The following is a 16,135-nucleotide window of genomic DNA, read 5'->3' as shown; positions in this document are numbered from 1 at the left end:
CCAGTGCGAGAAGCATTCCAGCATCAGTACCAAATAGTGTGTTCACCGGAATGACTAAAGTTTACTCCCATCTCAGCAAAACATATTTTCTGATGTGATATTCATCTCTGAATATGTGTGGGTTTCAGCCATTCAAGACGTAACACATCATACGTGTATTTTCTCTAACAATTATTTCAGAGGAATAATTTTTTTTAAACAGGATGAAAGCATTCTATGAAGCAACACACAAAAACTTATAATTATAACATACGTTCATAGAAGTTTTACAAGACATACGTAAAATGAGTAGTGCAACTCTAACTTTTGCCTTAGGTTTCATGTTTATTTTACTCTGCATTTAATACTTTTCCACGTGTCTTGGCTAGGTTAGGGACGTAAGGTCTTCAATTGACTATACCCGACATTTCTTTGTAATTCGCATTTAATTTGTTATGACGCATATGATTGAAGAGTGGTCTGGAATGAAACACTTCGAAATGGCTACGAAACAAATAACGAAATTGTGATGACCATAGCAAAGAGAAACTCCATGTCCACCCGTGAAATATAAATATTTAAGGCAAATTAGGGAAGAATGGACGCGGGTGCGCTGAGAGAAACTACCGTTTGTGTTATGTTCGCACAGAAATCTAAGGAAGGAATAGAAATGCCCTAGTATTATCTTAAACAGCCGGATATGAATTGTGGAAATTGGCTTGTTCGAAGTTTGGCGGTGAATATGGGAAAGGAGTAACACATCGTTGCTATTTGACGGAATTAGAGAACCGAGATGGTGGGAAAGTGATGAAGTGTGTCACGATTACATTGAGTTGATGGGTTCCAGTTCAGTGATGAGAGAACTGAAATGCGTGTTCACTACGGAACCCTTAAATTAGTCGTGTTTAAGTTAGTCAAAAACGAGTGTGACCCCATCCCACCCAGCGTGGGCATTAGAGGCACGGAACATAGGCAAACTGGTAGACTTTGCACACTTTATGAACTTTGTAACATTTGAAGCATACTGAGTTTTTACATTATTGAGAGGAGACTGTATTGAGAGCACACTTTACTGGTAGGTTTTATCAATTCATTGTAGTTAAGACTTTAAACTACGATGAGATCCTTGGTCGATTGAGCCAGAATGACCTACATAGAGTTGTAGAAGCCATCACCAAGAAAGAGATATCGGGCTATAAAGCAGAGAAACCATTTGGTTTTTCCACGACAAATTCTTGGATATAAAATCATATAAAAGTTAGGGTGAAAGTTTACTTTGACTGAAGAATAACCTAAACTCCGTTCTCGAAACAGGATGGTTGGCAGAAGTGGGTTATCCAATAATAACTAAAATTTTGATACTATGTACTCACACATACTGGGTTATCCAACAACAACTAAAATTTTGATACTATGTAGTCACACATACTGTACGAGAAACAGTATTACTTACCAGTTTGCTGATCTTAAGCAGGTTGCAACGACCAGTGGAGAAGGAAATTTTTCTTGTTTAGCCGTATCATTTCAGGAGCCGTGCGTGGCTCGCGGTCATGCCGTTTATTTGCTCGTCATCTTGTTTTTATGATTCTGTCGCCCTAGTTTTTTTTTAATTCCATTTATGGGCTCCACTAGGTTGCTGGTTCATTTGGCCGTGAGTGGTAGCAGCAGCAGCGCTTATCTATAAGAGCATTGTCGTACTTTCTCTGGAGCGGCAGCTAGTATTTCCAGGTCGCCGTGTGTCTGCAGTTCAATCGGGGACCAGAGCGCCAGTGAGGTGCAGACAGCCAGTACTTGCCGAACGCTGGCCACACGAATGAAGTGTCTGACGGAAGGAGATTGGAGCGGGAACGACCGCCGGTTGATCATCTCATTGGGTGACGTGTTTTTGGTCTTTTGACCGTTTCTGGGCCTCGTCAGTTGGTCATCTTGCCGGACGTGGGTCGGTTCCTTCCTCGTGCAGAGATGTCGTCAACGATGGGCAAGTGTTGCCTCTGCATGGGTGGGTCCGAGCCAGTATGCCCGGGTCACCGTGTCTCCGAGTTCCAAAGGACACCGAGTTGAGTCGGGTTGCAGCTGCAGTGAGCTCCGGACAGCCTAGTTTCTACCGACCGTTGCCGACACTCAAAGCTTGAGTGAGACGACCTTGGTTGGTCGTACGGTCGGTCGTCTCATTGGACGACGTGTATTTCGTCGCCGGCGGCTTGTAGAAACTCTGTGTGTGTGTGACTTGTCATTTCTCCTTGTTGTTCCACGGTGATTGGTTTTAGGATTGTCGAAGTTCTTGATGAAAGAGTTTACGTGAAACTGTGTGTAGCTTCTGTGATTTCCGCTGAGCAGATGAATGCTGTCTGCATACTGGAGTAGCCAGTCGGTCGGTTGCGACTGCTGGGATCTTCGTCCTCGCTGAAATTTTCGGTTGTCGTGCCGTTGGTGGGGTGGCAGGGAATTGATTAGGTAGTTGGTGGGTTCTTAAGCCGTCCCTAGAGGTCGTGCTGCCACCCGATTATTTAGTGTTAGGCTTGACTGAATGTCTCACCTAAACTGTTGTTAGAGTTTCCTCCCCAGGCCGACCCTTGGGACACTACTGAGCGCCACTGTTCTGTTGATCGTGATTGTGATTTTCTTTTGTCGCAAGTACTGTGCAAGGCCTTCAGCCGTGTATTAATATGGTCTGCTTTATGTTTAGTATATGGCCTTTAGCCGAACTTCATAATAACTTTAAGATTAGGGCCTCAGCCGTGTTTCATTTAAAATGCTTGTTGCTCTGTATTTACGCCTTCAGCCGCGTTTGTTTCAGAATATGTGGCTTTAATATGTAAATCCTTATCTGTAAGGTTTCTCATTAATCATCTTGAAACGGCCTTCAGCCGTGTTCTGTGAGTGTTTATCGTAAGGTAGTTCAAATGGTTCAAATGGCTCTAAGCACTATGGAACTTAACATCTGAGATCATCAGTCCACTAAACTTAGAACTACGTTAACCTAACTAACATAAGGACATCATACATATCCATGCCCGCGACAGGATTCGAACCTGCGACAGTGGCAGAACCGCTCGACCACAGCGGCCGTGTCTTAAGGTTGTCTTTGATTATTCTTGAGTAATAGTTTGGGCCTTCAGCCCACAAGATACTTAGAGTTTTCTTAATATGTTTTTCTGTTGTATTGTGTAAAGGTTTATCTTTAAAGTCTCTATTTTATTACGTATAGAATTTTTTTTTAAATTGGGCTTTCAGCCGAAGAATTTACTTGAATTTACCTAAATATTGCCTTTAGCTGGAATTGGTAAATGCTTGGCTTTTAAAGAATGTCCTTGTTGTTGTTGTTGTTGTTGTTGTGGTATACTGCCCTGAGACTGGTTTGATGCAGCTCTCCATGCTACTCTATCCTGTGCAAGCTTCTTCATCTCCCAGTACTTGCTGCAACCTACATCCTTCTGAATCTGCTTAGTGTATTCATCTCTTGATCTCCCTCTACGATTTTTACACTCCACGCTGCCCTCCAATGCTAAATTTGTGATCCCCTGATGCCTCAGAACATGTCCTACCAACCTGTCCCTTCTTCTTATCAACTTGTGCCACAAACTCCTCTTCTCCCCAATTCTATTCAATACCTCCTCATTAGTTATGTGATCTACCCATCGAATCTTCAGCATTCTTCTGTAGCACCACATTACGAAAGCTTCTATTCTCTTCTTGTCCAAACTATTTATCGTCCATGTTTCACTTCCAAACATGGCTACACGCCATACAAATACTTTCAGAAACGACTTCCTGACACTTAAATCTATACTCGATGTTAAAATACACTCCAGGAAATGGAAAAAAGAACACATTGACACCGGTGTGTCAGACCCACCATACTTGCTCCAGACACTGCGAGAGGGCTGTACAAGCAATGATCACATGCACGGCACAGCGGACACACCAGGAACCGCGGTGTTGGCCGTCGAATGGCGCTAGCTGCGCAGCATTTGTGCACCGCCGCCGTCAGTGTCAGCCAGTTTGCCGTGGCATACGGAGCTCCATCGCAGTCTTTAACACTGGTAGCATGCCGCGACAGCGTGGACGTGAACCGTATGTGCAGTTGACGGACTTTGAGCGAGGGCGTATAGTGGGCATGCGGGAGGCCGGGTGGACGTACCGCCGAATTGCTCAACACGTGGGGCGTGAGGTCTCCACAGTACATCGATGTTGTCGCCAGTGGTCGGCGGAAGGTGCACATGCCCGTCGACCTGGGACCGGACCGCAGCGACGCACGGATGCACGCCAAGACCGTAGGATCCTACGCAGTGCCGTAGGGGACCGCACCGCCACTTCCCAGCAAATTAGGGACACTGTTGCTCCTGGGGTATCGGCGAGGACCATTCGCAACTGTCTCCATGAAGCTGGGCTACGGTCCCGCACACCGTTAGGCCGTCTTCCACTCACGCCCCAACATCGTGCAGCCCGCCTCCAGTGGTGTCGCGACAGGCGTGAATGGAGGGACGAATGGAGACGTGTCGTCTTCAGCGATGAGAGTCGCTTCTGCCTTGGTGCCAATGATGGTCGTATGCGTGTTTGGCGCCGTGCAGGTGAGCGCCACAATCAGGACTGCATACGACCGAGGCACACAGGGCCAACACCCGGCATCATGGTGTGGGGAGCGATCTCCTACACTGGCCGTACACCACTGGTGATCGTCGAGGGGACACTGAATAGTGCACGGTACATCCAAACCGTCATCGAACCCATCGTTCTACCATTCCTAGACCGGCAAGGGAACTTCCTGTTCCAACCGGACAATGCACGTCCGCATGTATCCCGTGCCACCCAACGTGCTCTAGAAGGTGTAAGTCAATTACCCTGGCCAGCAAGATCTCCGGATCTGTCCCCCATTGAGCATGTTTGGGACTGGATGAAGCGTCGTCTCACGCGGTCTGCACGTCCAGCACGAACACTGGTCCAACTGAGGCGCCAGGTGGAAATGGCATGGCAAGCCGTTCCACAGGACTACATCCAGCATCTCTACGATCGTCTCCATGGGAGAATAGCAGGCTGCATTGCTGCGAAAGGTGGATATACACTGTACTAGTGCCGACATTGTGCATGCTCTGTTGCCTGTGTCTATGTGCCTCTGGTTCTGTCAGTGTGATCATGTGATGTATGTGACCCCATGAATGTGTCAATAAAGTTTCCCCTTCCTGGGACAATGAATTCACAGTGTTCTTATTTCAATTTCCAGGAGTGTATTTCCCTTCTTCAGAAACGCTTTCCTTGCCATTGCCAGTCTAAATTTTATATCCTCCCTACTTCGACCATCATCAGTTATTTTGCTCCCCAAATTGCAAAACTCCTTTACTACTTTAAGTGTCTCATTTCCTAATTTCCTTAGCTGATCTGAAATATTATTTTGGCTTTTAGTCAAGATGATATTGTAATTTTACTAAATTAAGGCCTTCAGCCGTTACTCTAAATCCTGGTGTTTTAAAAGCAATCATTTAAACTTATTCTGGAGAAGTTACTTGGGCAGTCAGCCGTGAATTGATAAAGAGAAGACTGTGCATTGGTTTAAGGAACAAAGTTGTATGTGTTCTTGTGTAATTAACATTAATTGACCTTGGCCCGTTTCCACAACCTGATCCGCTCTGTGCTGCGAATCCAGATTTCGGTTTGCATCAGAAAATTCCTAAATCTGAATCTGTTTGGGAAACAGAAGTTTTAGCACCGAAAATGGGAAGATGTAACGGTTGTCTCTTAAATGAGTGCAAAAACAGCAGCTATTCCTCCAATGATCGCATTCAAAGGAAAACGCATAAAACCAGAGTTTGCTGACGTTCTACGTACAGGCACCGTTTCCTGCATGATAGAAGATGGATCAGTGGCATAAATAAGTTTTGTGAAATGGATACACGACTTTGGTCATCATAAACCAGCTGGTCGGTGCTTATTGATTTCTGATAGAGCCAAAAGCCACTTAGACCATGCAGCCTGTCGATCTTCTCGATGAGGTAGTAATTCGTTAATTCGAACGGTTATGGGATCAAGAAGTAATGATGTACTGGGACAAACAACGTTCGAGAACATTAACTAAGAAAAGATTCGGAACAGGCTTTACCAAAATTTGGGAAAAATATATAACCATATTTAATATCACAACTGTGTCAAAGGCTATTGGGTTTTATCCGTATGGTGCTATTACAGAAACTTCATTTACACCTAGTATTGCTTCCGAGTTACAAAATGCTATAGCTTCAGAACCGCAGTAAACACATTCCACAAAAATCGGGAGACACACTAGATATTGGGCCTTGAAGTGTGCCAAATAGAAATCTCAAATGAGTACGGATTTTTTCTGTGGAGGAGGATGATTGTGTCGTAAATACCATTATTGACTGAGATGACGGTGGAGCTGCTGCTTTGAATAGTAAGACTTCTTTTCTGGAGAAATAACTATCTTCGAAGAAAGATAAAACCAAAATTCCGAGAATACCCTAAATCCAAGAAACCAGCCAGACTGACACACAAGGATGACTCTTGGTTTTGTGAAGTGAGAAAAGAAACATTCTTTGACAGATATGCGTAGCTATTGCATTTGTGGTCTTTACAACCACGAGGAATGTGTCGGACTAACGAAAGAAGTTTCGACCACTCTGTTGGGATCTTCCTCAGGCACTTCTGGTGTCCACTACTGCTAGTGGACACCGACAGATCCTGAGGAAGATCCCAGCAGAGGGGTCGAAACGTCGATCATCTTAGAGGAAATATGACGCGGCCTAGTAATCCCGAAGATGTTAACTTCAGTGTCAACGGCCAAGAAAGACTGCACACTTACATAGGACAATGACAGTTGTATATCCCCAAGGTGTGTCCACAGTGATTAACAAAAAGTAACAGTACTGCGCTGTCAGTCCAGCATGATGAATGACTGAGGTAGGTAAGTCATTAATCCTTCAGAAATCTTTACATATTTTGAATATGCTCTGGGAAACAATTTTGTGAGACAGTAATAATGCATATTGTAAATCAGATTTTATTAGATTTCAGTATTTGTAATTTGTTTCTAAAAGAAGTTGAACAGGCCACATTGGGAACACCGTGTATTCAATATGCCCAAAACCAGTCTTTATTTATACCTGCCCTGTCGAATCATATTACTTACTCCACATTGTGATTTTACATGCCCAATTGGATTTACATTAGATTGTTATCAACCCCCATAATTTACTGGCACTGACAAAAATAAGAAAAGTATAACAAGCGTTAGGAATGCCACATGGGGTACAGTTATTTTAATTAATATCATCGAACTAAATATTAATTCATTGTGGTTACAGGAAATGGACGCGGAACAAGAGTATTTTATCTTAAGCGAGAGCATATAGATAATTTGTGTATCACCAGAAGAAAACGCAAATAGTAAGGAATTGAAATTGTTATACGAGTTTATGTGTAAGGCAGTGCATAACACTGGTACATCAATAAAAAACAACTACATTCTAGTTTTTAAAAGAAACCTTACAGAACAACTACATGGCCTATTTCATGACGTCACATCCCAATACATGGAAGATCAAGGACAAACATAGTCATTACAAATATGGTAAAATATATCTATCGTAGTGGGGCACACTTGTATATCTGTGCCTAACATCGGTCTTGTCCAGATCATCGACCTACTACATTAACGATAGCAGAATCACAGCGTGAAACCCTTTCTGATATTTCCTGAGTTTCCATTTGATAACTGTTGTGTGCTGTTGTAAGAGTTAACCAAACCTTGCCTCCGCGCCAACCATTCACGGTAGTGAACAGACACCGGCGAAGCTATGCGACAGGACTTGCACGCAACAAGACTATTTTCATATCAAGGACTTCCGAGTCAAAAGCAACCACTTAATCTAAGAAAGCTCGCGTGGCGACAAAGAGGGGATATGGCGAGAGAGGAAGAGATAAGGTGCCCTATTCCAAAGGCGTGCGGATTCCCTGTGGCGCGGAATTGAAATATAAATCACCGGTAGGAGAAGTGGGGTGAGAAGGGTGCGATGTACAGGGGTGGAAGCCAGTTTTACCACCCCTCTCCCTCTCCACCACCCCCACCGCAACCGGAGGTCTTTTCCACACCACGCTTCGGGTATCCCGACCTCTTGGGTTCTCCAGAAGAAGCGCTTCGCGAAAAATATGTTCCCAGGGGGGTCGTGACACTGCAGTGTCAGTATGATGGGTGTCAAACGTAGAACAAAAGGGAGTCACGACAACTCCTTACTTTTACAGTCGTTCACTTACGGCCGGAGTGCTGTTCTTGATATGTCTAAAAAATGGTGAAATATAATACAGACTGATTTAACTACGTCTACATCTAAATCTACATGGTTACTCTGCAATTCACACTTACGTGCCTGGCAGAGGGTTCATTGACCATTTTCATACTACTTCTCCACCATTCCACTCTCGAATGGCGCGTGGGGAAAAAGGAACACCTAAATCGTTCCGTTCGAGCTCTGACTTCTCTTATTTTACTATGATGATCATTTATCCCTGCGTAGGTGAATATTTTCTTATTCAGAAGAGAAAGTTAGTGACCGAAATTTCGTAAATATATCCCGCCGCAAAGGAAACGGCCTTTGTTTCAGTGACTGCCACCCCAATTCTTGTATCATATCAGTGACACTCTCACCCCTACACGCGAAACGAGCTGCCCTTCTTTGCCCTTTTTCGATGTCCTCCACAATCCTGCTTCGTAAGGATCCGACACCGAGCAGCAATATTCCAGCAGAGGACGCACAAGTGTAATGTAGACTGTCTCTTTGTCGCATGTTCGAAGTTTTTTGCTAACAAAGGGCAGTCTTTGTTTTGCCTTCCCCACAATATTACCTATGTGGTCTTTCCAGTTTAAGTTACTCGCAATTGCAATTTCTAGGTATTTAGTCGAATTGACAGCGCTTAGATTTGTGCGATTTATCGTATACACAACATTTATCAGATTTCTTTTAGTACCGAAGTAGATGACGTCGCACCTTTCTTTGTTTAGTGCCAATTGACTCTTTTCGCACCATACAGAAATTTTCTCTAGATCATTTTATAATTTGAATCGATCGTCTGATGATTTTACTAGACGATAAATTACAGCGTCATCTACAAACAATCTAAGGGGGCTGCTCAGGTTATCACTTAGATCATTTACGTAAATCAGGAACAGCAGAGGGCCTATGACACTACCCTGAGGAACGCCAGATATCATTTCTGTTCTACTCGGTGATTTACCGTCTATCACTACGAACTGTGACCTGTCTGAGAGGAAATCCCGAATCCAGTCACACAACTGAGACGACACTCCATATGCACGCAATTTCATTAATACTCGCTTCTGAGGAACGGTATCAAAAGCCCTCAGGACATGTAGAAATATGGAATCGATCTGAGATCCCTTGTCGGCAACACTAATTACTTCATCGGAATAAAGTGCTAGCTGTGTTGCACAAGAACGATATTTTCTGAATCCGTATTGGTTATGTATCAATAAGTCATTTTCTTCAAGGTGATTCATAATGTTCGAGTACAGTACATGCTCCAATATCCTACTGCAAATTGAGGTCAGTGATATGGGTCTGTAATTCAATGGGTTCCTCCTATAACCTTTCTTGAATATTGGTGTGACCTGTGCTACTTTCCTGTCTTTAGGAACAGACCTTTCGTCAAGTGAGCAGTTGCATATGATTACTATGAAAGATGCTATTGTGTCAGCATACTCTGAAACGAACCTGATTGGTATACCATGTGGACCGGAAGCCTTGCCTCTCTTAAGTGACTTGAGTTGTTTCGCTACGCACCATCAAACCAGTCTCAGGACTGAAGACCACAACAACAACAACAAGATGTTTACTTTTGTGTCACTCATGGTAACAGCGGTTTTGGTTTCGAATTCTGGAGTACTTACTTTTTCTTCTTTCCTGAAGGAATTGCGGAAAACTGTATTTAGTAACTCCGCTTTAGCGGCGCCATCGCGGGTAACATTTCCATTGCTACCGGGCAGTGACGGTATTGACTGTTTTTGCCACTGGTGTATTTTACATACGACCAGAATCTCTTTGGGTTTTCTACCATATTTTGAGACAATGTTTCCTTGTGGAAACTATTAAAAGCATCTCGCAATGACGTCCCCACTAAATTTCGAGCTTCCGTGAAACTTAGCTAGTCTTGGAGATTTTGCGTTCTTCTGAATTTGGCATGCTTTTTTCGTAGCTTCTGCAACAGTGCTCTGACGCGTTTTGTGTACCATGCAACAACATACATGCTGTAAAAGTAAACGTAACCCTGCAAGACGGTTAATGGATTCCACCAAACAATCAAATGAACCAGTCTAAATAGTCACAGGAGCTATTATTAGCCACACATGTGTACAATGCTGTCAGGAGTGAAAACATAGTTGTTAGAGGCACAACGACTGAATTTTTGAAACACAAAAACTAGTCTTTCTACAGGAAACATTTCTGGAGCTGGAAATATATCGTGGAGGATCATGGTGACACGACACCAAATTCATTGTATCATTTATGTTTAAAAATATGATCTGGTACTTAACGAATTTAAATCAAATCCATGTTGCAAAATTTTAAGTAAATTGCCCTTTTCCTCGACCTCTTTCTCTAGTCTTACTTAACATAAAACGAAACGGATATGATAGCAATCATGTTACTAAGCGTAAGGAACGGAATCTTAGGAAACAATGATGGGAACAACTTCATTCTGTTTTTGTTACAAGACCGTTCAATTTGGTATTAGAAGCTCACGCCTGAAATTGAGAGTAGTTACGGACATTAAACTGCCAATACCGAAAAAGCACGAAAGATTTTATGCGCACAAAGTGGCATACAGTTTACAGCGAAACATCTGCTTGGAACGCAGACGAAGAGGAAATACTGAAGGGCTGAGTGCTTCATATCTCGTCGATAGACACATCTTTAGAGAATGCAACAACACAGTGCCCAGAATTACACAGTTGTGCAAAACTTAAGGATGAAAATTACTTTCGCGAGCTGTATCGCTACCAGCTAACATAGCTCGATGCAACTGGGACCTTACTTAGAAAGAAATTCTACAGAATAGTACAGAAGGTAACTGAAAAATTCACCCAGCGAGACGTGCAGAAATGACGCTTTCATTCAAAGACAATAATTAAACCGAATTACTGCGATTCATAATAGTCCCTTGGACATTAAGATAAGCGGCAAATTGTACTTAATATGGTGTGTGATCACCATGGATAACCATGCACGTTGTACAACGTGCTCCCATGCTGACCAGAAGTTTGGTAAGACGATCTTTTGGTGAGGCGTTCCATTCTTCCACTTGTGCGGTTGATAAATGCTGGGGGGTGTTTATCGCAACACATCGCACACGTTCTAGATAAAATGTACGTCCGCGTAATGGGCGGGCCAGTCCATTCGTTGAATATCCTCTTGTTCCAAGATCTCATCCAACTACGCTGTTCATTGCAATCATGCATTGTCAGCCATAAAAATTAAGTCAGGATCGAATCAAACTCTGAAACGATGTACATGTGGAAGGAGTACAATTTCAAAATAACGTTGACCAGTGACTCCGTGTTCAAAGTACGCCAATGAAACATTATTCATCACCACACCAGAATACCTGGCCCACCAAATCGATCATGCTCTAAAATGTTCGTGAGTGCATTATGTGTTCCCATCTCTTCATACGAGGAGACATCCCAAACAACTATTCAGACTGAATCCGCTCTCATCCAAGAAGAGCACGCGACCCCACTCCTCAGAGGTTTCGTCTCTGTGCTTTTGGCACCATTGCAAACGGTGCCACCGATGTACAAGTATCAACGGAACACAACGTACTGGTCGTCGGGCATAAATACCGTATGTAGTCGCTGTGTCACTGTGGAGTGTAAGATTGTGTGCCTTAAAATTGCACCCACTTTTTGACGTGGGTCTCCTCTTGCCTTTTGCAAAATGTAGCGGTCATCTGCTGCTGTAGTTGGCCGTGGTTTACCACCTCCTCCATTGCAACAAACAACAGTGCCCTTGGTTCAGAACGCTGAACGCTCCCCCCCCCTCCACTTAGCGACCTCCCCCCACCCTTGCCTCCCTGCCCTCGTGCTCATGAACCAATGCTGCGTGCAATACCAAACTCCGTGGATTCACTCATCACACTTCATACTTCTTTTAGTTTCACAAAAATTCTTCTCCGTGTGAAGTCATCCAAATGTTACATTCTGGGCACATTATAATGAACATGTGACGTAATGGGTGACTTGTGACACCCTGTAAATATTCTAAGGTCAGAGTTGGCGTGGCCACATGGGCCGCTCGGTAAGCCGGGGCTCTTCAGTGGCTACATACTGCCGAACGTTAGCTGGGGTCCATCGGCCGCATGGCTGGGAATTCCATGGTGATGCTGGTCAATGAAGGAGACATGCAGGGGGTGCCAAAGATGGCGGACCTTGTGAAACCTTAAAGGCAAACATTTCACAGTTTATATAGAAATTAATAGCAGCCAGAGAAATCATGATATCTCAAAAAGAAACATGTACATTCCCATTATTTGCACTACGAATCTCACGGTGTAATCAGATTTTCAACACCTTTCTTAGTTTAAAGTTTAGTATCCGACGATAAATTATACAAGTAACACCCAGCAACGAATTTCCAAAATCTAAACGGTTCATCCGATTTTGGCAATCGACGTGTCTTCAGAAAGCTATTAGTGTAAACCTAAATTGGTATGAATCACAGGCATGTAACTTGAATAGTACATGCGTTATTGGAGGTCAAAGTGGACGATTACTACTAAAAGCGTCAAGCCACAAGTACTCCACAAAGACGCGAGAAACTGTAGCAGCAAGCTTATAAATATATATGTATTCATCTATTTCTTTGTTTATATCCGATATATGCTATTCAAGAAGAAATTGGTCAATTATTTATTGTGTTTTAGAAAGCAGAGAGACGTAAGGCTACTAGCCTACTTTTGCTCGCTATTCCTTTGATATATGTCTATTTAATTTGTTTATGTATTTAATAATGTGTGTTAGGGGGTCTTTATGGTCCAGCCATAGGAATTTTTATTTAATTTCAAGTTATTTAAATTTAAATCCAGTATTTCGAAAGTGTTTCATTATCTTTGTGTGGGTGCGTTTGCTTGAAGACATGGCGCGAGCGCTCTAGCCAATCACAGCGGTCGTGAATGAGGAGACTGGATGGAAGCTGGAGAGGAGTTCGCGACAGTGCGGCGTGAGGGACAGTCGCACAGGACAGGGTGCTGGACGTGACGGTATGACGACACACGGTCGCGGCAGAGACTTGGAGAGTGTGCAGCAGTTTGCGCGTGGTCGCGGCAGATAGAAATACTTTGGAGTGCCGACTTGTGCACTGCTGAGATTTCCGTGGATTCTACAGTGAAGACGCAGCGTGCGTTTAGAAATGAATATCTCGCGAGCTATGATGTTGTTCATATCTAATTACTTGCTGTGGGAATCTATTGTTTCCCTGTTATTCAAGTTATGTTTTATTTAATTGCTGGACCATCCACACCAATAAGTGTTTTCAGAAAGATACCGCATTCTCAAAAGTACTTCTACTATCGTACTCATCATTTAAAGTCGTTAAGATAGTACGTGCAGATTTGATTTACTTGCAAAATTTCTACATTACATTCGCAGTTACTGTGTAATAGGAACCTTCGACCATTCGATTCATGTGTTGTAAGAGGTCCGAACAGATGTAATTTTATGTAAGAGGTCCGAGCAGATGTAATTTTATGTACGAGGTGCATTCAAGTTCTAAGGCCTCCGATTTTATTTCTCTGGACTGGAAAGAGATAGAAACATGCGCATTATTTTAAAATAAGGCCGCGTTCATTTTCAATACGTCCCAGAGATGGCAGCACCGTACGGCAGATGGAATTTTACCACCAGCGGCGAGAATGAGAACTGTTTTAAATACTTAAAATGGTGACGTTTTCCTTACTTGAACAGCGTGCAATCATTCGTTTTCTAAATTTGTGTGGTGTGAAACCAACTGAAATTCATCGACAGTTGAAGGAGACATGTGACGATGGAGTTATGGATGTGTCGAAAGTGCGTTCGTGGGTGCGACAGTTTAATGAAGGCAGAACATCGTGTGACAACAAACCGAAACAACCTCGGGCTCGCACAAGCCGGTCTGACGACATGATCGAGAAAGTGGAGAGAATTGTTTTGGGGGATCGCCGAATGACTGTTGAACAGATCGCCTCCAGAGATGGCATTTCTGTGGGTTCTGTGCACACAATCCTGCATGACGACCTGAAAATGCGAAAAGTGTCAACCAGGTGGGTGCTACGAATGCTGACGGACGACCACATGGCCGCCCGCGTGGCATGTTGCCAAGCAATATTGACGTGCAATGACAGCATGAATGGGACTTTCTTTTCGTTGGTTGTGACAATGGATGAGACGTGGATGCCATTTTTCAATCCAGAAACAAAGCGCCAGTCAGCTCAATGGAAGCACACAGATTCACCGCCACCAAAAAAATTTTGGGTAACCGCCAGTGCTGAAAAAATGATGGTGTCCATGTTCTGGGACAGCGAGGGCGTAATCCTTACCCATTGCGTTCCAAAGGGCACTACGGTAACAGGTGGATCCTACTAAAATGTTTTGAAGAACAAATTCCTTCCTGCACTGCAACAAAAACTTCTGGGAAGGGCTGCGCATGTGCTGTTTCACCAAGACAACGCATCCGCACATCGAGCTAACGTTACGCAACAGTTTCTTCGTGATAACAACTTTGAAGTGATTCCTCATGCTCCCTGCTTACCTGACCTGGCTCCTAGTGACTTTTGGCTTTTTCCAACAATGAAAGACACTCTCCGTGGCCGCAAATTCACCAGCCGTGCTGCTATTGCCTCAGCGATTTTCCAGTGGTCAAAGCAGTCTCCTAAACAAGCCTTCACCGCTGCCATGGAATCATGGCGTCAGCGTTGTGAAAAATGTGTGCGTATGCAGGGCGATTACGTCCGGAAGTAACGCCAGTTTCATCGATTTCGGGTGAATAGTTGATTAGAAAAAAAATCGGAGGCCTTAGAACTTGAATCCACCTCGTAAGAGGTCCGAGCAGATGTAATTTCGATGTATTGCTCATGCGCTGCCTGCGATATGCAAGGTATAAGAAAATCTCTGACCAGAGAGCAGTGTTGACTGCAGTAGGAACTGTGTAGCTGTAGCAGTAAGTTGTCGCTAGTCTGCGCTAGTCTGGTGTGGAGTCTGCTCTGGTCTGGTGTATCGTGTTGGCTGGCCCGGTCGCGGTGCAGCGATGCCGAGCCTGAGTATTATTGTATAAGGTAAAAAGCAGCCTCGTGCATATCTAGTAATGTTATGTGAACTCCCATGTAAATCTTTTAAAAATGTCCTAATAATAATCTTTGTCATATAAAGTAATTTCCAACAAGCATTCATTTCTATTTAAAGAACTTACTAATTTCTCCAATCCATGATCATACCGATTGTTGCAAAAGAAAAATGAGTTGCTTCCTTTCATAAATGACAAATCTGTCGGCCAGCATTGCACAGAGCTGTGCCGGAAAAAGTTATTGTAAGAGCAGATAGTTGGCGACTTTATTGAGGTAAGATTTTTTTTATTTTTTATTCAGAATGATCTTACAGGGCCATGACGCAGCACTGCTGTCGTCCAAAATTTACCAGGTTATTGAATTTATTTTATATTACGAGGTTTAGGAATTTTTCTGTTTCGAGCTTACATTAAATGAGAAAAGAATTTTGTGGGTACATTAAATGTGAATGCATTTCTGACCGGAGATTATAACTGGGAAGCAATTTTATTCTGAGGTTACACTAAAATTAGAATCATTAACCAAATAATATTTATTCAATTTTGTGGGGAGGTTACGAATGAGAAAGAATTTTGTGGTCAGGTTACACTGAATGAGGATATTTATTTATATTATTTATTATAAAATATTGTGGGTAGGTTACACTTGGCGACAACCGGCCAGGATCCTATTCTTTGTGAATCTCTGAGAAGTAGTCATATATCTGCTCTTATTTACTTAAATGTAGTTTGCATCTGGCGCAACGCATTTACTAATTTGTCACTCTTTCTTTCACAGATCATCGGCAATTTATTGCTCTTTGTTGTAACTGTATTTG

The sequence above is a fragment of the Schistocerca piceifrons genome, chromosome 4, assembly GCF_021461385.2.
Source record: "Schistocerca piceifrons isolate TAMUIC-IGC-003096 chromosome 4, iqSchPice1.1, whole genome shotgun sequence".
Lineage (NCBI taxonomy): Eukaryota > Metazoa > Arthropoda > Insecta > Orthoptera > Acrididae > Schistocerca > Schistocerca piceifrons.
The sequence above is the reverse complement of the archived record's forward strand: the minus strand, read 5'-3'. Positions refer to the sequence as shown.